This window comes from Paroedura picta, chromosome 3 (genome assembly GCF_049243985.1).
Source record: "Paroedura picta isolate Pp20150507F chromosome 3, Ppicta_v3.0, whole genome shotgun sequence".
Classification (NCBI taxonomy): Eukaryota; Metazoa; Chordata; class Lepidosauria; order Squamata; family Gekkonidae; genus Paroedura; species Paroedura picta.
In genome coordinates, this window is record NC_135371.1 from 163117490 (window position 1) to 163136242 (window position 18753).

General features: G+C 49.2%; 1 protein-coding gene across 2 annotated transcripts in view; it reads right to left on the minus strand.

The window, feature by feature from the left end:
* The window catches only part of ARHGEF25 (Rho guanine nucleotide exchange factor 25), a 120428-nt gene extending 104054 nt beyond the window's left edge, over positions 1–16374 (minus strand). Inside the window, exons 1-2 of one of the 2 annotated variants that reach the window (XM_077329174.1) lie at positions 16252–16341; positions 1554–1615 (exon numbers count right to left, since the gene is read on the minus strand). The gene's annotated coding sequence lies outside the window, so the exon portion shown is untranslated. Of the gene's footprint in view, positions 1–1553; positions 1616–16251 lie in introns of both variants that reach the window. The other variant, XM_077329175.1, reaches the window with a different exon arrangement.
* Between the last annotated feature and the right edge of the window lie 2379 nt (positions 16375–18753).

Below are 18753 nucleotides of genomic sequence, written 5' to 3' on the forward strand. Positions count from 1 at the left end.
TCCAGCAACTATTTGGGAAAAAGACAGTAGTTTTCAAAACATCCCCCCAGATACGTGGGAATCCTGGCACCTTCTGGAGGATTTTAGACTAAACATTGTTCATCAGGGACTTTCCCTAGGCCTGCTGGGCCCTCCCCCTAACCCTTCTCCCCAATTTAAAGGCATGACTTGGAACATTAATTTAAAACATTTCAGTGCTGCCTGACCCCATTCAAAGTCGTCATCCCCCGACCCACCCACCCCACAGCTCCCTACTGAAGAACTGGTAGGATTCTAGAGAACCAAAGACGCAGTTTTAAAGCCACTGGCCTTCGGGATAAACCAGATGAAACTTCCTAATAAGTGAGGTCGGGATTTCCCTCAGTCAGACAGCAGCTGTGGGAAAATAATTCCCTAAGTACTACGGGGCACCGGTTTGGCTCTGAACCATAGGGGATGGCTTTTCCTGCAGTGGTCCCGATCCAAATTTCGTCTGTTTGGCACTTGGGAAATTAGTTCCTTGCAGTTGCTGTCTGACAAAGGGGGGTAAAGTCAGGTCAAGGAAATGCTGACCCCGCTGGATAAAACAAAGTCACTTCTCGTTTGACCCAAAGACATCGTAGCAGCAAAACGTAGACCTAAGTGCCACCTCACAGTTCATTTCAGTTTTCTGTCTCCTCTTTGAAGCAGCCCAAACTATGGGGAAAATCACGAGGGTCACAGGCTGCCCTGAGTCAGACAGGGATCATAGTGGGCTTAACTCTTTTTCCTTCTCCCTTAGTTTCCCAGCTTCAAATGGCTCTAGGACAGTGGTAGTCAAACTGCGGCCCTCCAGATGTCCATGGACTACAATTCCCAGGAGCCCCTGCCAGCGAATGCTGACAGGGGCTCCTGGGAATTGTAGTCCATGGACATCTGGAGGGCCGCAGTTTGACTACCCCTGCTCTAGGTGCTATTATTTGCCTTGTGAAAAGTAACATACAAAACCTCTATGGTGCCCTAAATTTTCTCTTGTGCCTGGGCCTATAGATGACCAGACATGCTGTTTGAGGAACTCCCCAGATTATGTCTGGTACAGGACCACAGTTGACATATGGGGACTTTATAACATGTAGTTATATATTTATGTATTTGTTTATTACATTTGTATACTGGCCTCCCCTGTGGCTCAAGGCAGTTCACATGAAACGTAAAGGAAACATACATCAAACTCAGGGTTTTTTTAAAATATCGAATAGAAATAACAGCAATGGTAATGATAAGAATAGTTAGACCCTGAGGTAAATTATTCAGGTCATAAAGGGTCATTTCAAATCAAGGAATTGGTGTGGTTGGAGAGTTAAAACCCTCCATTTTGTGAGAACTCATCTCAGTTGCTATTTATGAAACTGTGCCAGAGATATGGATCTTCCAGACTCTTGTCCAACTTGGGCCTCAGTATGTGGAGAATTGGGAAAGGGGAAGATTTCTTCAGCGGTTCCAGGACTAGAACAGACCTGGGTTAAAGTCCCCACTCTGTCAGAGAAACTTGCTGGGTGGCCTTGGGCCAGTCACAGGTTCTCAGCATAGCCTACCTCAAAGGATTGTTGTGGGAGGAAATGGAGACGAGAACCGCACAGGCTGCTTTGGGTCCTCACTGGGAGAAAAGCAGGACAAAAAGTAAACGTCAATGATTTTTATTGGAAAAGTAGGAGATAGCAAATTGAGGAAGTAGAAAGAGATTGAGGACAGAAGCGTATAAATATATATTTTTAAAGATTTGCTGGTGTTTCTGGTTCTGATTTCCCCAAGAAGACTAAAATTATTTGCCTCACTATTTGGGGAAGACTGCTTTCAGGACTGCAGAGATATAAAGTCCTGAAGGGGCTGGGGGCGGAGGGAGCCCCATTGCATTTTCTCCCTTCAGAAGGATGGGCGAAATACTTCATAAGCGGCGGTTTGAACAAATATTATTTCTGCCCGTTCACACTTCTGCAAATCTCTGAGATCTTAAAAAGCAATAATGTTAATGAGGATAGCCTGATAATGCATTAAAGAAATAACATCAGGCCTTGAAAAAAATATTGCAGAATACCGAACAGCAAAATTCAGGCCAACTTGAGAGGTACCAGTCAAGCTGCTCCTGTAGCAAAGAGTCAAGGCCATAGAGACATGTTGTTCTATGCTGAGCACCATGTGAAAGAAACACATTTTGGGGGGGGGGAGTACACTCATTTTCTCAACACAAACTAGACATGAACTAAGAAGTTGGCTTCTGTTCACATAAGCCTTCCGTTTTCTGATATTCATGATACTTGGGGTGGAACCTGTACTTATGCCCCCTGCAGGGCTCTATGCCAGGGGTAGTCAACCTGTGGTCCTCCAGATGTTCATGGACTACAATCCCCATGAGCAAATGCTGGCAGGGGCTCATGGGAATTGTAGTCCATGAACATCTGGAGGACCACAAGTTGACTACCCCTGCTCTATGCTACGGATTTGAATCTGTTGGTGGTTCCTGGCCCACAGGAGGTGCGCCTGCCCTCGGCCAGGGCCTTTTCGGTCCTGTCCCTGACCTGGTGAAATGAGCTCCCAGAAGAGCCGAGGGCCCTGATGGAGCTATCACAGTTCCGCAGGGCTTGCAAGACAAAGCTCTTCCACCAGGCATTCGATTGAGGCCAGGTTGTGGACGATCTGGGGTCCCTCCTCAGGATGCCCTGAACACCTAGGGCACGAAGCACACATACCCCTCCTGATGCTGGTGGGTTGTGGGTGCAGGGGAAGGGCCATCAGCCTGTGCTGGACTAGTGAGATTATGTTGCCTGGGAATTCTGTGACTTTATCGATATTTTATCGGAGTTAATTAAACCGCCACGAGCCAGCTTGGTCCAGGAGCGGCAGTCAATAAATTTTAAAATAAATAAACTAATTAACTAACTACACATCATGCAGCAGAGCTGTGGTCAGATCTCCATGGTGTGTTTTAATGTTATAAGGCAGCTAGGCAAGGACCTGAATAAATTCAGGCCCTGGAACAGGTGCGTCACTGAGTTTTTAAAACTGGAATCATTCCCCCCACCCAATCCAGAATGACTTCAATACTGTACATTTCAACTCGCGTTTCAATGGGCTGGTCGTAACGTAAAAGCATGGGACATCTGTGTGGTGAGTCACTCTAAACCAGGGGTAGTCAAACTGCGGCCCTCCAAATGTCCATGAACTACAATTCCCATGAGCCCCTGCCAGCATTTGCTGGCAGGAGCTCATGGGGATTGTAGTCCATGGACATCTGGAGGGCCGCAGTTTGACTACCCCTGCTCTAAACAAACAGCCCCCTCCAGTTTGACGCAGCCAATTAGGAAGCCTGTCTTTTACATTCTGAGGAGCTAATCTCCTCCATTTTTATCACAACAATACTGGGAGGTAAATTGCCATGGCAGGGATACCTTGGACCAGTCACACACTTTCAGTCTAACCCAGGCTTTCTTAACCAGAGTTTCGTGAAGCCCTGGGGTTTCTGGACAGCTCTGGAAAAGTTTCCTGAATGGGTGGGAGTTAATTAATTTTTCAATATATTTTTTACATTTGTTAAACATTTATTGGGTGATATGGCCATATATGGTCACGTTGACCCAGCCACCCCTCCCGGAATGGCCAACGATGGGCCTGGAGGGGGTGGGAAGGGGAGAGGTCCTGGGTGGGCGTGTCCACAGCTCTGCTTCCCAACTGTATTCTGCACAATCGCACCACTTCTGGGGGTTCTTGAAGCTTGAAGAAAGTTTCAGGGGTTTCTCAAGGGTAAAGAAGTTGAGATAGGCTGGCTTGGCCCTTTTTTAGCCTAGCTCACTGCACAAGCAGCCAGCCTGCATGATCACACCTCTTCTGGGGTTTCTCAAAGCCTAAAGAATGTTTTAGGGGTTTCTCAACAGTAACAGGAGGACAGGAAGGCCTGGAGGATCATTGTCCATGGGGTCGCGATGGGTCGGACACGACTTTGCACATAACAACAATAACAACAACAGTAACAGAGTTGAGAAGGGCTGGTCTAACTTACCTCAGAAGGTTCTAGTAGGAGAAAACAGAGGATAAGAGAATTGTGTAAACCATTTTACTCCCTGTTGGAGGAAAAAGTGGGGCGTAAATGAAATAAGGAAGGCCGAGCGTCAAAGAATTGAGGCTTTTGAACTCTGGTGCTGGAGAAGACTCTTGCGAGTCCCTTGGACTGCAAGGCGAACAAACCGGTCAGTCCTAGAGGAGATCAGCCCTGACTGCTCCTTAGAAGGCCAGATCCTGAAGATTAAGCTCAAATACTTTGGCCACCACATGAGAAGGAAGGACTCCCTGGAGAAGAGCCTAATGCTGGGAGCGATTGAGGGCAAAAGAAGAAGGGGACGATAGAGAATGAGGTGGCTGGATGGAGCCACTGAAGCAGTCAGTGCAAACTTAAATGGACTTCGAGGAATGGTAGAGGACAGGAAGGCCTGAAAGATCATTGTCCATGAGGTCGCAGTGGGTCGGACACGACTTTGCACCTAACAACAACAAAACGAAATAAATAGATTGACCTTAGAAAACCTGACTGGTCTAAGGTAATCCAGGGAGTATCTCAGTTTAATGAGGTCTTCTCAGCCTAAACTAGCGCTGCAGTAACTACAATCACACTGGATGTCTTGTTATTGATCTTTAGGCCCTTTCTCTTCCACCTCTGCTTCAGCTCTGAAGTCAGCTATTCAGTGGAAAAAACAGTTTAATTTCTCTCTTTCCACTTGCTTATTTAGCTTCTGATGGAGCCCAGGAGAACGATCCAGGCAGCCAGAGAGACGGCCAAGCCAGACAGTAGCAAGGACAGGTGCTTCCTCAGACAGCTGTCTGGGCCTACCAGAGCAAAGTGCAAAGAATGGACTGCCAAGTCCAGCTTTATTAAGAGAACCAGAACTCAACCCTGCACCACCTTTACCGGAAAACAAATAGATGGGTAAGTTCAGACTCTGTCTCCGTCTCAGGCCAGGGTTCCCCCAAAGATGCTCCTACATTATTCTAGATTGATAAGTTGTATTTCACAGTCATTAATGGAAAGGACGATTCAGTATGTGCATCATGGAGACTACGGAGAGGAAGCGAAAAAGAGAAAATGCTCTTGCCTGATGAGTAGGGAGACCAAGTTAAAATCTCTGCTTGGACACAAAGGTGCATCGGAGCGTGGCGGAGCTCAGGTAGAGAGCATCAGCCTGAGGTGCAGAAGGGTCTGAGGTTCCATGCCCAACGTCTCCAGTTCAAAGGGTCAGGTAGTAAATTGTGTGAAAGGCTACTCTCCCGCAGATTCTGGAGGGCTGCCACCAGTCAGCGGAGACCATATGGACCTTGATCAGCCAGCAGGTCTGACTCAGGGTAAGCTTTGCATGCTCATGTGGGTGGCCTTGGACAAGTTGACATCTCTCAGTCTGACTCACAAAGCTGCTGAAAGGGGGATATGGGAAGGAACAGGGTGACCGTCTGGTAAGTGCTGCTTATGTTCATAATGCACCCAGCAGCTGTAACTCCAGCTTATCTTTCTACTGAGAAAGCCAGGTCTGGTGTCAGTACAACACTGGATGTGTTAAAAGCACACATTTAGGCCAAATGTCCCCCAACATCACTTGTTTGCTGGCAGAGGCTCATGAGAATTGTAGTCCATGAACATCTGGAGGACCACAGGTTGACTACCCCTGTTCTAAACCACAGGGTAGCCTGAAATCTCAGCTTGCAGGGACATAACAGAAGACTGATTCTCCAGGCCCGCCTGTGTTCCGACAGAGGAATCAGAGTTCACTTCAGAACAGGAATTGTTAAGCGCGTGCCGTGCGAGGAGGAGGCAGGCGAACGAGAACAACCACCAGACGCATTTCAGCACGGATCTTGACATAATAGGGACTCGCTGTGATTCTGAGAGCTGCCTGCGTGTGCGTGTTTTTAAGCAACTCCTGAGCCATATCAAAACCAATCTGTGGAAGCTTGCTAAGATCAGAGTCCTGGCCGGCCTTGTCCTTCATGAAAGCACCGCGGACGGTCAGTGGCGGGCAGGCAAACACATCCCTTCATTGCATTATGTTCTCAGAGAAACCAAGGACTCGCTAGCCTCTAGCACCTGTTCCCCTCTCAGATAAGGACCGCTTCATTCAAGGGAGGAGGGAGAAATCGGACAGGCCCAGCTGGATGATTTACAGGGACCTCAGGGATTCGTTGTCAAATTTGCCACTGTGAGGATGGACAGGAGAGGGTTCTGTTGAATCCGTGGGTTCAGAGATGGGCACAGACACTGGAAGGGATTTGGGCTCTTTATTATTCTGGGCCAAACTCATGAGCAGCTGCAGGGGATGTAGTTTATATGGCCCCATTTCAGTTTAGGGCCACAATACCTTCCCAAGCAGGGAGGGCAGGATGCTATTCCCATTGGCTGCAGAGGAAAGGACACGCAGTAATGGGTTTAAACTACAAGGACAACTATATAGGCTAGATATCAGGAAAAAAAATGTTCACAGTCAGAGTAGTTCAGCAGTGGAATAGGCTGCCTAAGGAGGTGGTGAGCTCCCCTTCACTGGCAGTCTTCAAGCAAAGGTTGGATGCACACTTTTCTTGGATGCTTTAGGATGCTTTGGGCTGATCCTGCGTTGAGCAGGGGGTTGGACTAGATGGCCTGTGTGGACCCTTCCAACTCTATGGCTCTATGATTCTATGATTCAAGCTAAAATAGATGAAGCCCTGTACCGAACTGGGCCCCTGCAGACTTTTTAAAATTTCGGGTGAGCTGCTTGTTACTTCAGTTGTATGCGATCAATGAAGAGCTGATATTGTGGCCTTATTGAAGGCACTATTCAGTAGACACATTCCTGAATTAGGATGCCAACTCTGGATGGGGATGTTCCTGGAGATTTTGGGGGTGCAGCCTGGGGAAGGTGGGGTTTAGGAAAAGGAGGAAGCATAGAATCCTCCCACCAAAACAGCCATTCTTCCCCTAGGAGAACTGGTGTCTGTATTCACAGAATCACAGAATCATAGAGTTGGAAGGGGCCATTCAGGCCATCTAGTTCAACCCCCTGCTCAACGCAGGATCAGCCCTAAGCATCCAAGAAAAGTGTGTATCCAACCTTTGCTTGAAGACTGCCAGTGAGGGGGAGCTCACCACCTCCTTAGGCAGCCTATTCCACTGCTGAACTACATTTTTTCCTGATATCTAGCCGATATCGTTGTACTTGTTATTATTATTCTAGAGATCAGCTGCAAAGCTGGGAGATGGTCAGGCCTGCCTGGAAGATCAACAAAACAAATTAAAGGGAACCACAGCAATGCATCACAAATCTAAATAGCAGAGGTAAATTGCTGTAATATTGTGACATAGAATGGGGAAAAGCAATTGCTAAACAATGCACACAAGGAATGCCAAGTGCAATATATTAACAAGTATGCATAGTCAAAAGCCAAAAATATATGTATATAGTAACATTAACCTTAACAAAGGACTCACATCTCTGCATAATAGCAAACTGCTCTCCCACATAGCTTGAGCAGCAAACAAAGGAAAAAAGTTGTTGGTAAAAATCTCCATTGCTTACAGTACATACCATCTCTTCATTCTCACAAGCCCTCTGCAAATGAGATTGAGCTCCATAGTTTCTGGTCACACAACCTTGAAGCTCTCAAGGCAAGAATCGGTCCAACCACCAGGCCATGTAGCTTTGAAGCTCTCAAGGCAAGAATCGGTCCAACCACCAGGCCATGCAGCCTTGAGGCTCTGAAGGCAAGAATCGGTCCAACCTCCAGGTCACACAACCTTGAAGCTCTCAAGACGAGAATCGGTCCAACCTCCAGGTCACACAACCTTGAAGCTCTCAAGACGAGAATCGGTCCAACCACCAGGCCATGCAGCCTTGAGGCTCTGAAGGCAAGAATCGGTCCAACCACCAGGTCACACAACCTTGAAGCTCTCGAGAATCGGTCCAACCACCAGGTCACACAACCTTGAAGCTCTCAAGGCAAGAATCGGTCCAACCACCAGGCCATGTAGCTTTGAAGCTCTCAAGGCAAGAATCGGTCCAACCACCAGGCCATGCAGCCTTGAGGCTCTCAAGACGAGAATCGGTCCAACCTCCAGGTCACACAACCTTGAAGCTCTCAAGACGAGAATCGGTCCAACCACCAGGCCATGCAGCCTTGAAGCTCTCAAGGCGAGAATCGGTCCAACCTCCAGGTCACACAACCTTGAAGCTCTCAAGGCGAGAATCGGTCCAACCTCCAGGTCACACAACCTTGAAGCTCTCAAGGCGAGAATCGGTCCAACCTCCAGGTCACACAACCTTGAAGCTCTCAAGGCGAGAATCGGTCCAACCTCCAGGTCACACAACCTTGAAGCTCTCAAGGCGAGAATCGGTCCAACCTCCAGGTCACACAACCTTGAAGCTCTCAAGGCGAGAATCGGTCCAACCTCCAGGTCACACAACCTTGAAGCTCTCAAGACGAGAATCGGTCCAACCTCCAGGTCACACAACCTTGAAGCTCTCAAGACGAGAATCGGTCCAACCTCCAGGTCACACAACCTTGAAGCTCTCAAGACGAGAATCGGTCCAACCTCCAGGTCACACAACCTTGAAGCTCTCAAGACGAGAATCGGTCCAACCTCCAGGTCACACAACCTTGAAGCTCTCAAGACGAGAATCGGTCCAACCTCCAGGTCACACAACCTTGAAGCTCTCAAGACGAGAATCGGTCCAACCTCCAGGTCACACAACCTTGAAGCTCTCAAGACGAGAATCGGTCCAACCTCCAGGTCACACAACCTTGAAGCTCTCAAGACGAGAATCGGTCCAACCTCCAGGTCACACAACCTTGAAGCTCTCAAGGCAAGAATCAGCCCAACCTCCGACTCATGAAGTCTTGAAGCTCTTAAGGCAAAAATCCTTGTTAACATATTGTACTCGACACACTTTCTGTGTATTGTTTAATAATGGCTTTTCCCCATTCTAAAGGTAAAGGTATCCCCTGTGCAAGCACTGGGTCATGTCTGACCCTTGGGGTGACGCCCTCCAGCATTTTCATGGCAGACTCAATACGGGGTGGTTTGCCAGTGCCTTCCCCAGTCATTACTGTTTACCCCCCAGCAAGCTGGGTACTCATTTTACCGACCTCGGAAGGATGGAAGGCTGAGTCAGCCTTGAGCCGGCTGCTGGGATTGAACTCCCAGCCTCATGGGCAAAGCTTTCAGACGGCTGCCTTACCACTCTGCGCCACAAGAGGCTCTTTTCCCCATTCTATCTAACAATATTACAGCAGCCCTACCCTGAATGCAGCCAGTGAAGATCTCCACTGGACTTCATAGGACCGACATTCCCCAATGCTACCCTGATTTGGGTGACATCAGGGAAAGTCAGTCTATGATGCAAAATGAGCACATGGGAACATGCCAGGCCTGTGATGTCCTTTAAAGGTGACAACCAGCATTTCAAGATCGGGCCCAGGAGCAGATGGGCATACACTGTCAGTAAAGCTGCCAGCTCTGGGTTGGGGACCACTGGAGATTTTGGGGTGGTGCCCAGGGTTGGGGTGGCACCCCCTGGGTTGGGGTGGCGCCCAGGGAAGATGGAATGTGGAGAGGGGAGGGACCTCAGCGGGGTTGTGAGGCCATAAAGTCCACTTCCCAAAACAACCATTTTCTCCAGGGGAATGGATCTCTGTCATCCAAATCCCAGTTTAATTTGGAGGGATCTCCAGGCTCCACCTGGAGGGTGGCAACCCTAGAGGGGACTGCTGTAGGACTTGTGTTGCCAGGTCTGGGTTGGAAAATACCTGGATAACTTGGGGGAGGGGGAAGAGAAACCTGAGCAGAGTATAATGCCGTTGAAACACACACACACATACCCCAAAATGCAAAATGCAACCATTTTCTTCAGGGGATGAGATCTTGGTCATCTAGAGCAGGGATAGTCAACCTGAGGCCCTCCAGATGTTCATGGACTACAATTCCCAGCAAATGCTGGCAGGGGCTCATGGGAATTGTAGTCCATGACATCTGGAGGACCACAGGTTGACTACCCCTGATCTAGAGATCAATTGCAACAGTGAGGGATCCCCAGGTGCTCTCTGGAGGTTGACACCCCACTGGCCCTCTAGATTCCAAGCAGCTGATCCCAGAGAGGGACCTTGCCCACAAATTTTGTCCCAAATGAAGTTTCCCAGACCTATTTAATGGCAGGTCCTGCAAGACGCTAAGGAAGATCTATTTGACCCCCCTCAGGACAAAGATATCGCTACCTGAATGGCGGACATGGGGCTATCTGCCCTTCCTTGCCCTCTCTATGGGGACAGAATTGGGAATTCATTGGTTTTGCCGCATCTTGTTGTTCTTATGCATTTTATGCTCTGAATGTATTTCTTGCCTGTGGTTTTAAGGGGTATTTTACTGGGGGGTTTTATACAGACATTTGTAACCCGCTGCGAGCCGTTTGGGAGTGGCGTGCAAGAAGTCTAATAAATAGAGTCACAGCAGTCCAGGCTGGACATTACGGCAGCATGGATTAGCGTGGGCGTGTCTGCAGAGTTGAAATAAGACACCCGTTTATGAGCCAGATTTAATGGGAAGCCAACGTCCTCTAAAGTGGCCTATGGAACAGGGCCCCAGCTAAATGGAGACCCCTGTTGTGGTTTGATTATTGGGAGATTCACACGCAGTGGCTTCCTGCTCTTGAGTATTGCTGCGAGACTCCCCAGACCTAGGGAAAGCATCTCCGGCACTCTCATAAAACGGTGGCTGCAGTCCAAGGCGACTGAGAGCGGCAGTACCGGGACCAGCGTGAGAAAGACAAGGGGAGAGTCTCTTTTGCAGTCGCCTCGGGTGCAGAGAAATGGCAGGGGATTTGTATTCGCCTCGGCCGGATCCTCATGAGCGAATGACAGCACGCGCCACGTGGGCACCCTCCGAGGATGGCTCGTTGCGTGCACGTCCCTCAATCTGGCCCTGTCGCTGAAAGACAGGGGAGGGAGTCCTTTCTCCAGCCCTGACCACGACGCAGAGCTGTGCCAGATCGGAGAGCCAACCTGCGTCGTGCTCCAGAAGAGAAATTGCCAAATATGGGGAAAACACAAGGAACAATGCCCCCCTCCCCAGGGGAGAAGAAGAGGCTAGGCCAGCCGTGGCCCACTGGGGCAGATACAGAGAGGAACCAGGACATTCCTTTCCCAGGGACGTTCCGGCAAGGCTCTAAAGGCCGGAGGAATAAGCAGGGTCCAGATGCCCACATGCCCCATGACGCTGGATTGGCAGCATGCTGCTCCGGATCAGCAGTGCCCGGAGTCCACCGCATCAAGGGAAGCAGAGATAAAAATAGATGTATCCCAATGTTAAAAATAGCCAGCATGCCTTTGCACACCATTTGCAAGGGAGAGTGAGGAACTGAGAAGGGGGCAGCGGCAGCACCAAGGTCCACGGATGCTGGGAAAGAGAGAAGGACCTGGGTTCAGAATGCCTGGCCTGTTTTTAATTTAAGCAGGGTGGGCTGAGTGCAGGGATAGACTTCACCGTCCTACAAAAACACAGAACGGGCTGGCTGCACCACCCCAGTCTCTTGGCAGCTTTAGACACGGGCTGGAGAGGAGACAGCTTTTTGTTCGTTTTTACCCGTCCTTGGCCTTTCGGCAGAGCCCGCTGCCGCAAACTCCCTCCCCTCCAGACGTGCTGTGGCTTCTACTTTTATTAAAACTGGTGGAGGGGGGGAATGGGAGAGAGTCAGTCTCCCATTGCCAAGCCTCAAGTTCCCCCTACCAGACCTGTATTAATGCACAGGAGACAGGGCCTGTGTGTCTCGATAGTTCCACCTCCTGGTAGAAAATTGCCATCGCTGATCATCCAAGCTCCCCTTTGCAGCGCCCGAGATAAAAGACCGGCGGGAGCTGAGCACATAAGGCTCTTTGCAGCCTCCGTGTGTAATTAAGTTGAATGATATGCAGCCTTCTAAAGCAATCACAGATGTCGGGGAAAGATTCAGAGTCGAAGGCAAAGCACTCCCTGAAATTTTTGACAGGCTCCGCGCAGAATACGGCCGGAGGGTGGGGATGGGATACCTTCACCTAAGATCAGAGATCGGCTGGAGGCCAACACATCCCCAAAGGAAAGGATCTCTTTTTGGATAGATGACTCCCGCTCCATTGTTCGATGTGATGGGGAGAGTGATTCGGAGCCAGGTTTCATGGATAGGAATGAATGGGTGGAGTGGGAATTTAGACTTCTGAACATTATTTCTCATGCTTAGAGCAGCTGGAAGCCAGCATTTCCCCAGGTCCCAAGGGCATCCTGCTCAGAAACCAGAATAAAAGCCCAATTCATTCTGCTCAGGAAGAGTCTTCAAACCGTATATGAGACGCAAACCATTTTAGGCTGCCTTAGTACGTACCTTTCAAAATGCCTGCTTTTATTTCCTGGGTTAATCTCCACGCAGACTAATTTCACTAAACCCAAGAGCACTCCTGTTACACCGTGCTTCGTTTGTGCAAAGAAGGAAATACTGCAACGCATAAAAGCATTTGGTGGATGCCTCTTTTGAAAAACAGAAACAAACAAAGCCAAATTTGCCCCGCTATTTATTTATGGCAGGGCCAAAGCCTTTATATGTCAAATCCCAGAAACTTCGGGGTAATATCACGATTTGGATGCTCCAACATTTCTCAATGGAAATGTGCAGGCCTGTGTTGGAGAAGGAAAGAAGAGAGGCGACTGAAACAGATGGTGGTGTGATTTTGCCTGAATTCCAACAACCCCCACATTGACTGGGTAAACGCGTAGAAATCTCACTGCAGAAATAAGGTTCCTCTGCATCGTCCAAAGCTGGTCACAGAGCCAGCGCCAGTGATCCTGGCCTTAATTCTGAGTGGCGCTCAAGACCTTCTGAGAGGTGCAGCTGTTCTTGATTCAGTTAGGAACAGGGCCCACCATGTGATTCAGTTCAGCATTGCTGGCAAGGGAATGTTCCCTAGAGCCCAAAACAAAAACATCTGACTCCAAAAAAGGGAACTTAGACAAAAGCAAGGGGACTAGCTAGAAAGAAGCTGAAAGGGAGAGTTCCAGCCTCCAAAGGATGCCTGGAAGCGACTTTAAGCCACACTCACTGGATCTCAGACAGAACTCAACTGCCGGGTTAGGAAAGGCATTGCCAAGTCAAAAAGGATGCCTGCACAGTTAATGATCCAAGTCAAGGAAGCTCTAAAAGGCAATAAGAATTCTTTTGAAAAGGGGAACGCCTGCCCCGACAAAGGAAACATCGGCATTGACAAAAGAAGTGTAAAGCACACTAACGAAAATTAGGGGAACAAATTGCTAAAAGCATCGAGAAGCATTAAGCACAGCCTCCGCAGGAAAGCTTCCAGGACGTAAAGCCCAGCATGCTGGCAGTTCTTCTCAGCATTCTCAGCAAGGTAGGCTCCTTAACATCACACTTATGGACCCTCCCAAAAATGTCGATTAGTTTTCGGTGTGCAACTGTACTTTCAAATGTGGTTGAGGCTGGGATTGGCGAGGAAGAACATTGCCCCCCCTGGGGGTAATCATTACCCTCTGTCCCCCAATGCCCTTGTTCGGGTAGGGGAGAGTGGTATTTTCCGCCGTGTTGGGTATTTTTATAGTCTTTTAGCGGGGGTTTTAACGGGGGATATTAAGATTGCTGTTACCTGCCACGAGCCTGTAGGGAGTGGCGGGAAATAAATAGAATAATAATAATAATATATTAATAATAACAATAAATAGAATGTGGTGGTTAGATGCATTCAAAATGGACACTGGCCAGAACATTGCACAACTAAAAGAAGCACCGCAAGATTGGAAGATGTGGACACAGCAGCCCCATAGGATCGGCAAGATTCGGACGCGACTGACTGGCTAACATCGCCATCCATAGATACTGATCTTACCGAAACTAAGAGGGGAAGAGACCTCAGGGTCATTAGAGGGGAGCTCAGTGAACATGGAAAGCCAGCGTGCTACAGCGTGCTACAAAAAGGGCCAACTCTTGAGATTTATTTAGGAAGGGTTTGAAAATGTATCCCTCCCTAGAGATTTGTGGCGTGCAGTGTGCGATTCGGGCCGTCATCTCAAAATGGACAATGTCCAGCTAGAAAAGGTACAGAAGAGAGCAAAGAAGAAGAAGAAGAGTTGGTTCTTATATGCCGCTGTTCTCGAGCCTACCTTATAGGGCAGTTGTGACTGCAGAATGCAGAAGGGGAGACCAACATGCGCCACCGTGCATCCCATAGAAGGGAAGAATAACAATGGAATAAATAAAGAAATAAACACTGTGGCAAGGAAGGGAAGAAAACGTTGGGTGTTTCAAGCAAGGGTAGGCAGTGGCCAATGAAAAGACACCCCTGATGCCAATGCTGGAATATTTTTCTGGTGCTCAGGTCTCTCTGAGGTAAATGCGGGATTCTTCAGCCCACGTTTACCTCATCTGATCACAGAGGAAATAATCTCTCTGTTTCAACCTGACCGACGCCGTGCAGCCTGCGCTCGCTCTGCAAGGCCAGCACCTCACTTCATTAATTTCCCTCACAGCCAGGCCCGACCATCACTTATTCTCCTGACGTCTCTCTGCTGTGGAGAATTTTAAAGAGTCCCTCCGGAGGAGGCAGGCAGCTGGCCTCCTTGTCGCCTCCTCACACCAAGAGAGAATGTGCTACTTCGGAGTGTGCGTTTGCAGTCCTGAATTCAGCCCTGACAATGCTTGTGAGAGTCACACTGGAGGTATAGAAGAAGAAGAAGAGTTGGTCCTTATATGCCGCTTTTTTCTACCTGAAGGAGTCTCAAAGGGGCTTACAGTCGCCTTCCCTTTCCTCTCCCCACAACAGACACCCTGTGAGGGAGGTGAGGCTGAGAGAGCCCTGATATTACTGAAGAAGAAGAGTTGGTCCTTATATGCCGCTTTTTTCTACCCGAGGGAGGCTCAGTCGCTTACAGTCGCCTTCCTTCTCCTCTCCCCACCACAGACACCCTGTGAGGGAGGTGAGGCTGAGAGAGCCCTGAGATTACTGAAGAAGAGTTGGTTCTTATATGCTGCTTTTTTCTACCTGAGGGAGGCTCAAAGCGGCTTACAGTCACCTTCCCATACCTCTCCCCACAACAGATACCCTGTGAGGGAGGGGAGGCTGAGGGAGCCTTGATATCACTGAAGAAGAAGAGTTGGTTCTTATATGCCGCTTTTCTCTACGAGGAGTGTCAAAGCGGCTTACAGTTGCTTTCCCTTTCCTCTCCCCACAACAGACACCCTGTGGGGTAGGTGAGGCTGAGGGAGCCCTGATATTCCTGCTCAGTCATAACTTTTTTATCAGTGCCCTGATGAGCCCAAGGTCACCCAGCTGGCTGCATGTGGGGGAGCGGGGAATCAAACTGGGCACCATGCTGACGGATCACTTTTGGGGAGCCTGCCAAATGTTTGTTTGTTTTTTGCATGGGGTGGGGTTTTTTTTACCCTGCAAGGCTTCTGTTCGTCCACTGGAAATCTTCAGTACGCCAACCATTTTGTGGCTGGCTCCACCTCCTGCGGTAGCCATTCCATGGTTTCACCCCCCATGCTGTGTTAAGCATTCCAATGGTGGCCACAGGCTTAAAAAGGTTGGGGATGCCTGGTCTAAAACATAGACCCAACTTAAAAGAACAGGCCCTAGAAAGCTAAAAGAAATCAGGCCCTAGAAAGCTAAAAGCCTACCTTATTCAGTAGCCATATTTCTAGATTCCATCAGTACCCAGAAGACCTTGCCACCATGGCCTCAGAGTGATCCCTTTATTGCAGGGGTGGCCAAACTGTGGCCCTCCAGATGTCCATGGACTACCACTCCCATGAGCACCATTCTGGCAAGGGCTCATGTGAATGGTAGTCCATGGACATCTGGAGGGCCACAGTTTGGCCACCCCTGCTAGCATTGGCTCCCACCAAAAGCCTGTCTCCCCCTGCTTCTGACAGGAAAGGGGGTTCTGAGATGTACCACTAACAAACCCAGAGGGTCCATCCATCCATCACCCCTTGTAGCCATCAGCACATGCATACTCCGAGAATTTGTCTCCCCTTAGGACACGGTTCAGGAACGAGCTCCGCAGATTAATTACGTATCATTCCAAGAGGGGCTTTCCTCCTCCTGAGATTTGCCGAAAAGGTCGCCAAGTTTTAGGATTACCAGGGGGGATGTTTACTTCTCTGTGCACAGCATTCATAACCCAATTATTAACTTCCTTGGCCCTTCCTAATCCCTTTCCCTCTCTAAAGAACTCTTGCAGTTCTCCCTGACCTTGTCTTCTCCAGTAGCTTCATGGTGGGAAAACAAAATGAGGCACGTCTATCAGCAACAGTCTTCCACAGCTGCTGGTGGGTGGCCTAGGGAAGTTTTTGCCAACTGGTTGAGCCCAGGGCAGGCATCTCTTGAACCCATTGTGAGATGGACATGCTTGTTGCTAGGCGACTCTTGTGATCTGCATCCTTCACATTACATCAATATGCTTGGAGATCGTGTCAGAGAGTAGCCATGCTGGCCTACAGGGGAAGTTAGATTTCAGTCCAGGGTCATCTCAAAGAGTTCCAAGGGATGAAGAAGAAGAGTTGGTTCTTATATGCTGCTTTTCTCTACCCGAAGGAGTCTCAAAGTGGCTTCCATTCGCCTTCCCTTTCCTCTCCCCACAACAAACACCCTATGGGGTGGGTGAGGCTGAGAGAGTGCTGATATCACTGCTCGGTCAGAACAGTTTTATCAGGGCTGTGGTGAGCCCAAGGTCACCCAGCTGGATGCATGTGGAGGAAGAGCGTGGAATCAAACCCAGCTTGCCAGATTAGAAATCCGCACTCCTAACCACGACACCAAGTTGGTAAAAAGATAGTTAATGATAGAGACCTCCACTGGAGACCCTGGAGAGCCGCTGCCAGCCAGCATACCAGCGGTGGCCAAACTGTGGCTCTCCAGATGAGCTTCCAAAAGTCAGTGCTTCTTTTGTCAACATGGAGTCACTCAAAAAGTACATGATAACTCACACAGGACCAGGCGTTGGAAGTAGATAGCGCCCAAGGGGTGGATCTCACAAACTGGAAAGTAGACTAACCGTAAAACTAACAGCTGATGCAATCAGAGGACTGGCTAATCAAGGGCTGCTAGCTGTTCCTTTATAAAGAAATGGAACCTCCATGGACAGAGGCAAGGCAGAGAGAGAGAGAGGACTGGCCACCTCTGTGTTGCTCATCTTCTGCATTTTAGCCCAATTTACATGACAGCAGGCACACGTGCATTCTTCCCGTATGTGTGCTCATCTGATATTAAGAATCAGCCAACAAGAGTTCACTTTACAAATGAAACCAGAGGGCAGCATCGGGATGAATATGGGGTTTCCATTGTGTCTCCAGCTGCACCTGCATGGCAATATGAGAATTACTCAACGCGCGCATGAAGAAAAATCGAATGTACACTGTACACAAATTGAACATGAGTTCACCGCACCTTGTGACGAGGGCTAGTGTCCTCCACTTGGCCTATTTGAGATAGAATCTAGACTAGGATAGTCCACTGGTCCAAGCTACCACAACAGGACAGAGAGGGAGGTGCCATGGCTCAGTGGCAGAGCTTCTGCTTAGCATCTAGAAGGTCCCAGGTTCAATCCCTGGCATAGTCTCTTTTTAAAAAAGGACAACCAGGTAGTAGGCGATGTGAAAGACCTTGACCAAGACCTTAAAGTATCATTAGCAGTCTGAGTAGATGATGCTAACTTTGGTGGACCAGCGTTTTGGTTCTGGAGAAGGCCGTTTCTTCATGTGTGCCTATAGAACAGGGGAAGGCAAACTGTGGCCCTCCAGATGTCCATGGGCTACAATTCCCATGAGCCCTTGCCAGCATTTGCTGGCAGGGGCTCATGGGAATTGTAGCCCATGGACATCTGGAGGGCCACAGTTAGCCTGCCCTGCTATAGAATATGCAGAACCTGCATTCGATGGACATAGATGATGATGTCCAGGGGACATAAGGAACGGATGGATTATTTGCCCTCCAACCCACAGCTCAACCAAACAGACTGGCTATCAGCAATTTCTGAGGAGGGGCTGTCTGGCTGAGTAGCAGAACAGCGGCCTGGTGGGCAAAGGGTCCCAGGTTCAGCCTCTGACATTTCTATTTTCAGTGCCTATTCTTGATAGACTAATGGTCTGACTCAGAAGGCAACTTTATGTGCTCATTATTAAGGGAAGGGGCTGTGGCTCAGTGGTACACCCTCAGCTTTGCAAGCAGAAAGTCTCAGGTTCAATCCCAGGCATCTCCAGCAAAAAGGACAGTGATAGAGACCTCCACCTGAGACCCTGGAGAACTACTGCAAGCCAGCCCCAGGGATGGCCAAACTGCGGCTCTCTAGATGGCCATGGACTACAATTACCATGCGCTGCTGGCAGGAGCTCATGGGAATTGTAGTCCATGGACTTTAGAGAGCTACAATTTTGGCCACCCCTGTAGGCCAGTGGTTAAAAAGGTAAAGGTATCTCCTGTGCAAGCACCGAGTCATGTCTGACCCTTGGGGTGATGCCCTCCAGCGTTTTCATGGCAGACTCAATACGGGGTGGTTTGCCAGTGCCTTCCCCAGTCATTACCGTTTACCCCCCAGCAAGCTGGGTCCTCATTTTACCCACCTCGGAAGGATGGAAGGCTGAGTCAACCTCGAGCCAGCTGCTGAGATCGAACCCCCGGCCTCATGGTCAGAGCTTCAGACAGCATGTCTGTTGCTTTACCACTCTGCGCCACAAGAGGCTCTAGGCCAGTGGTTAC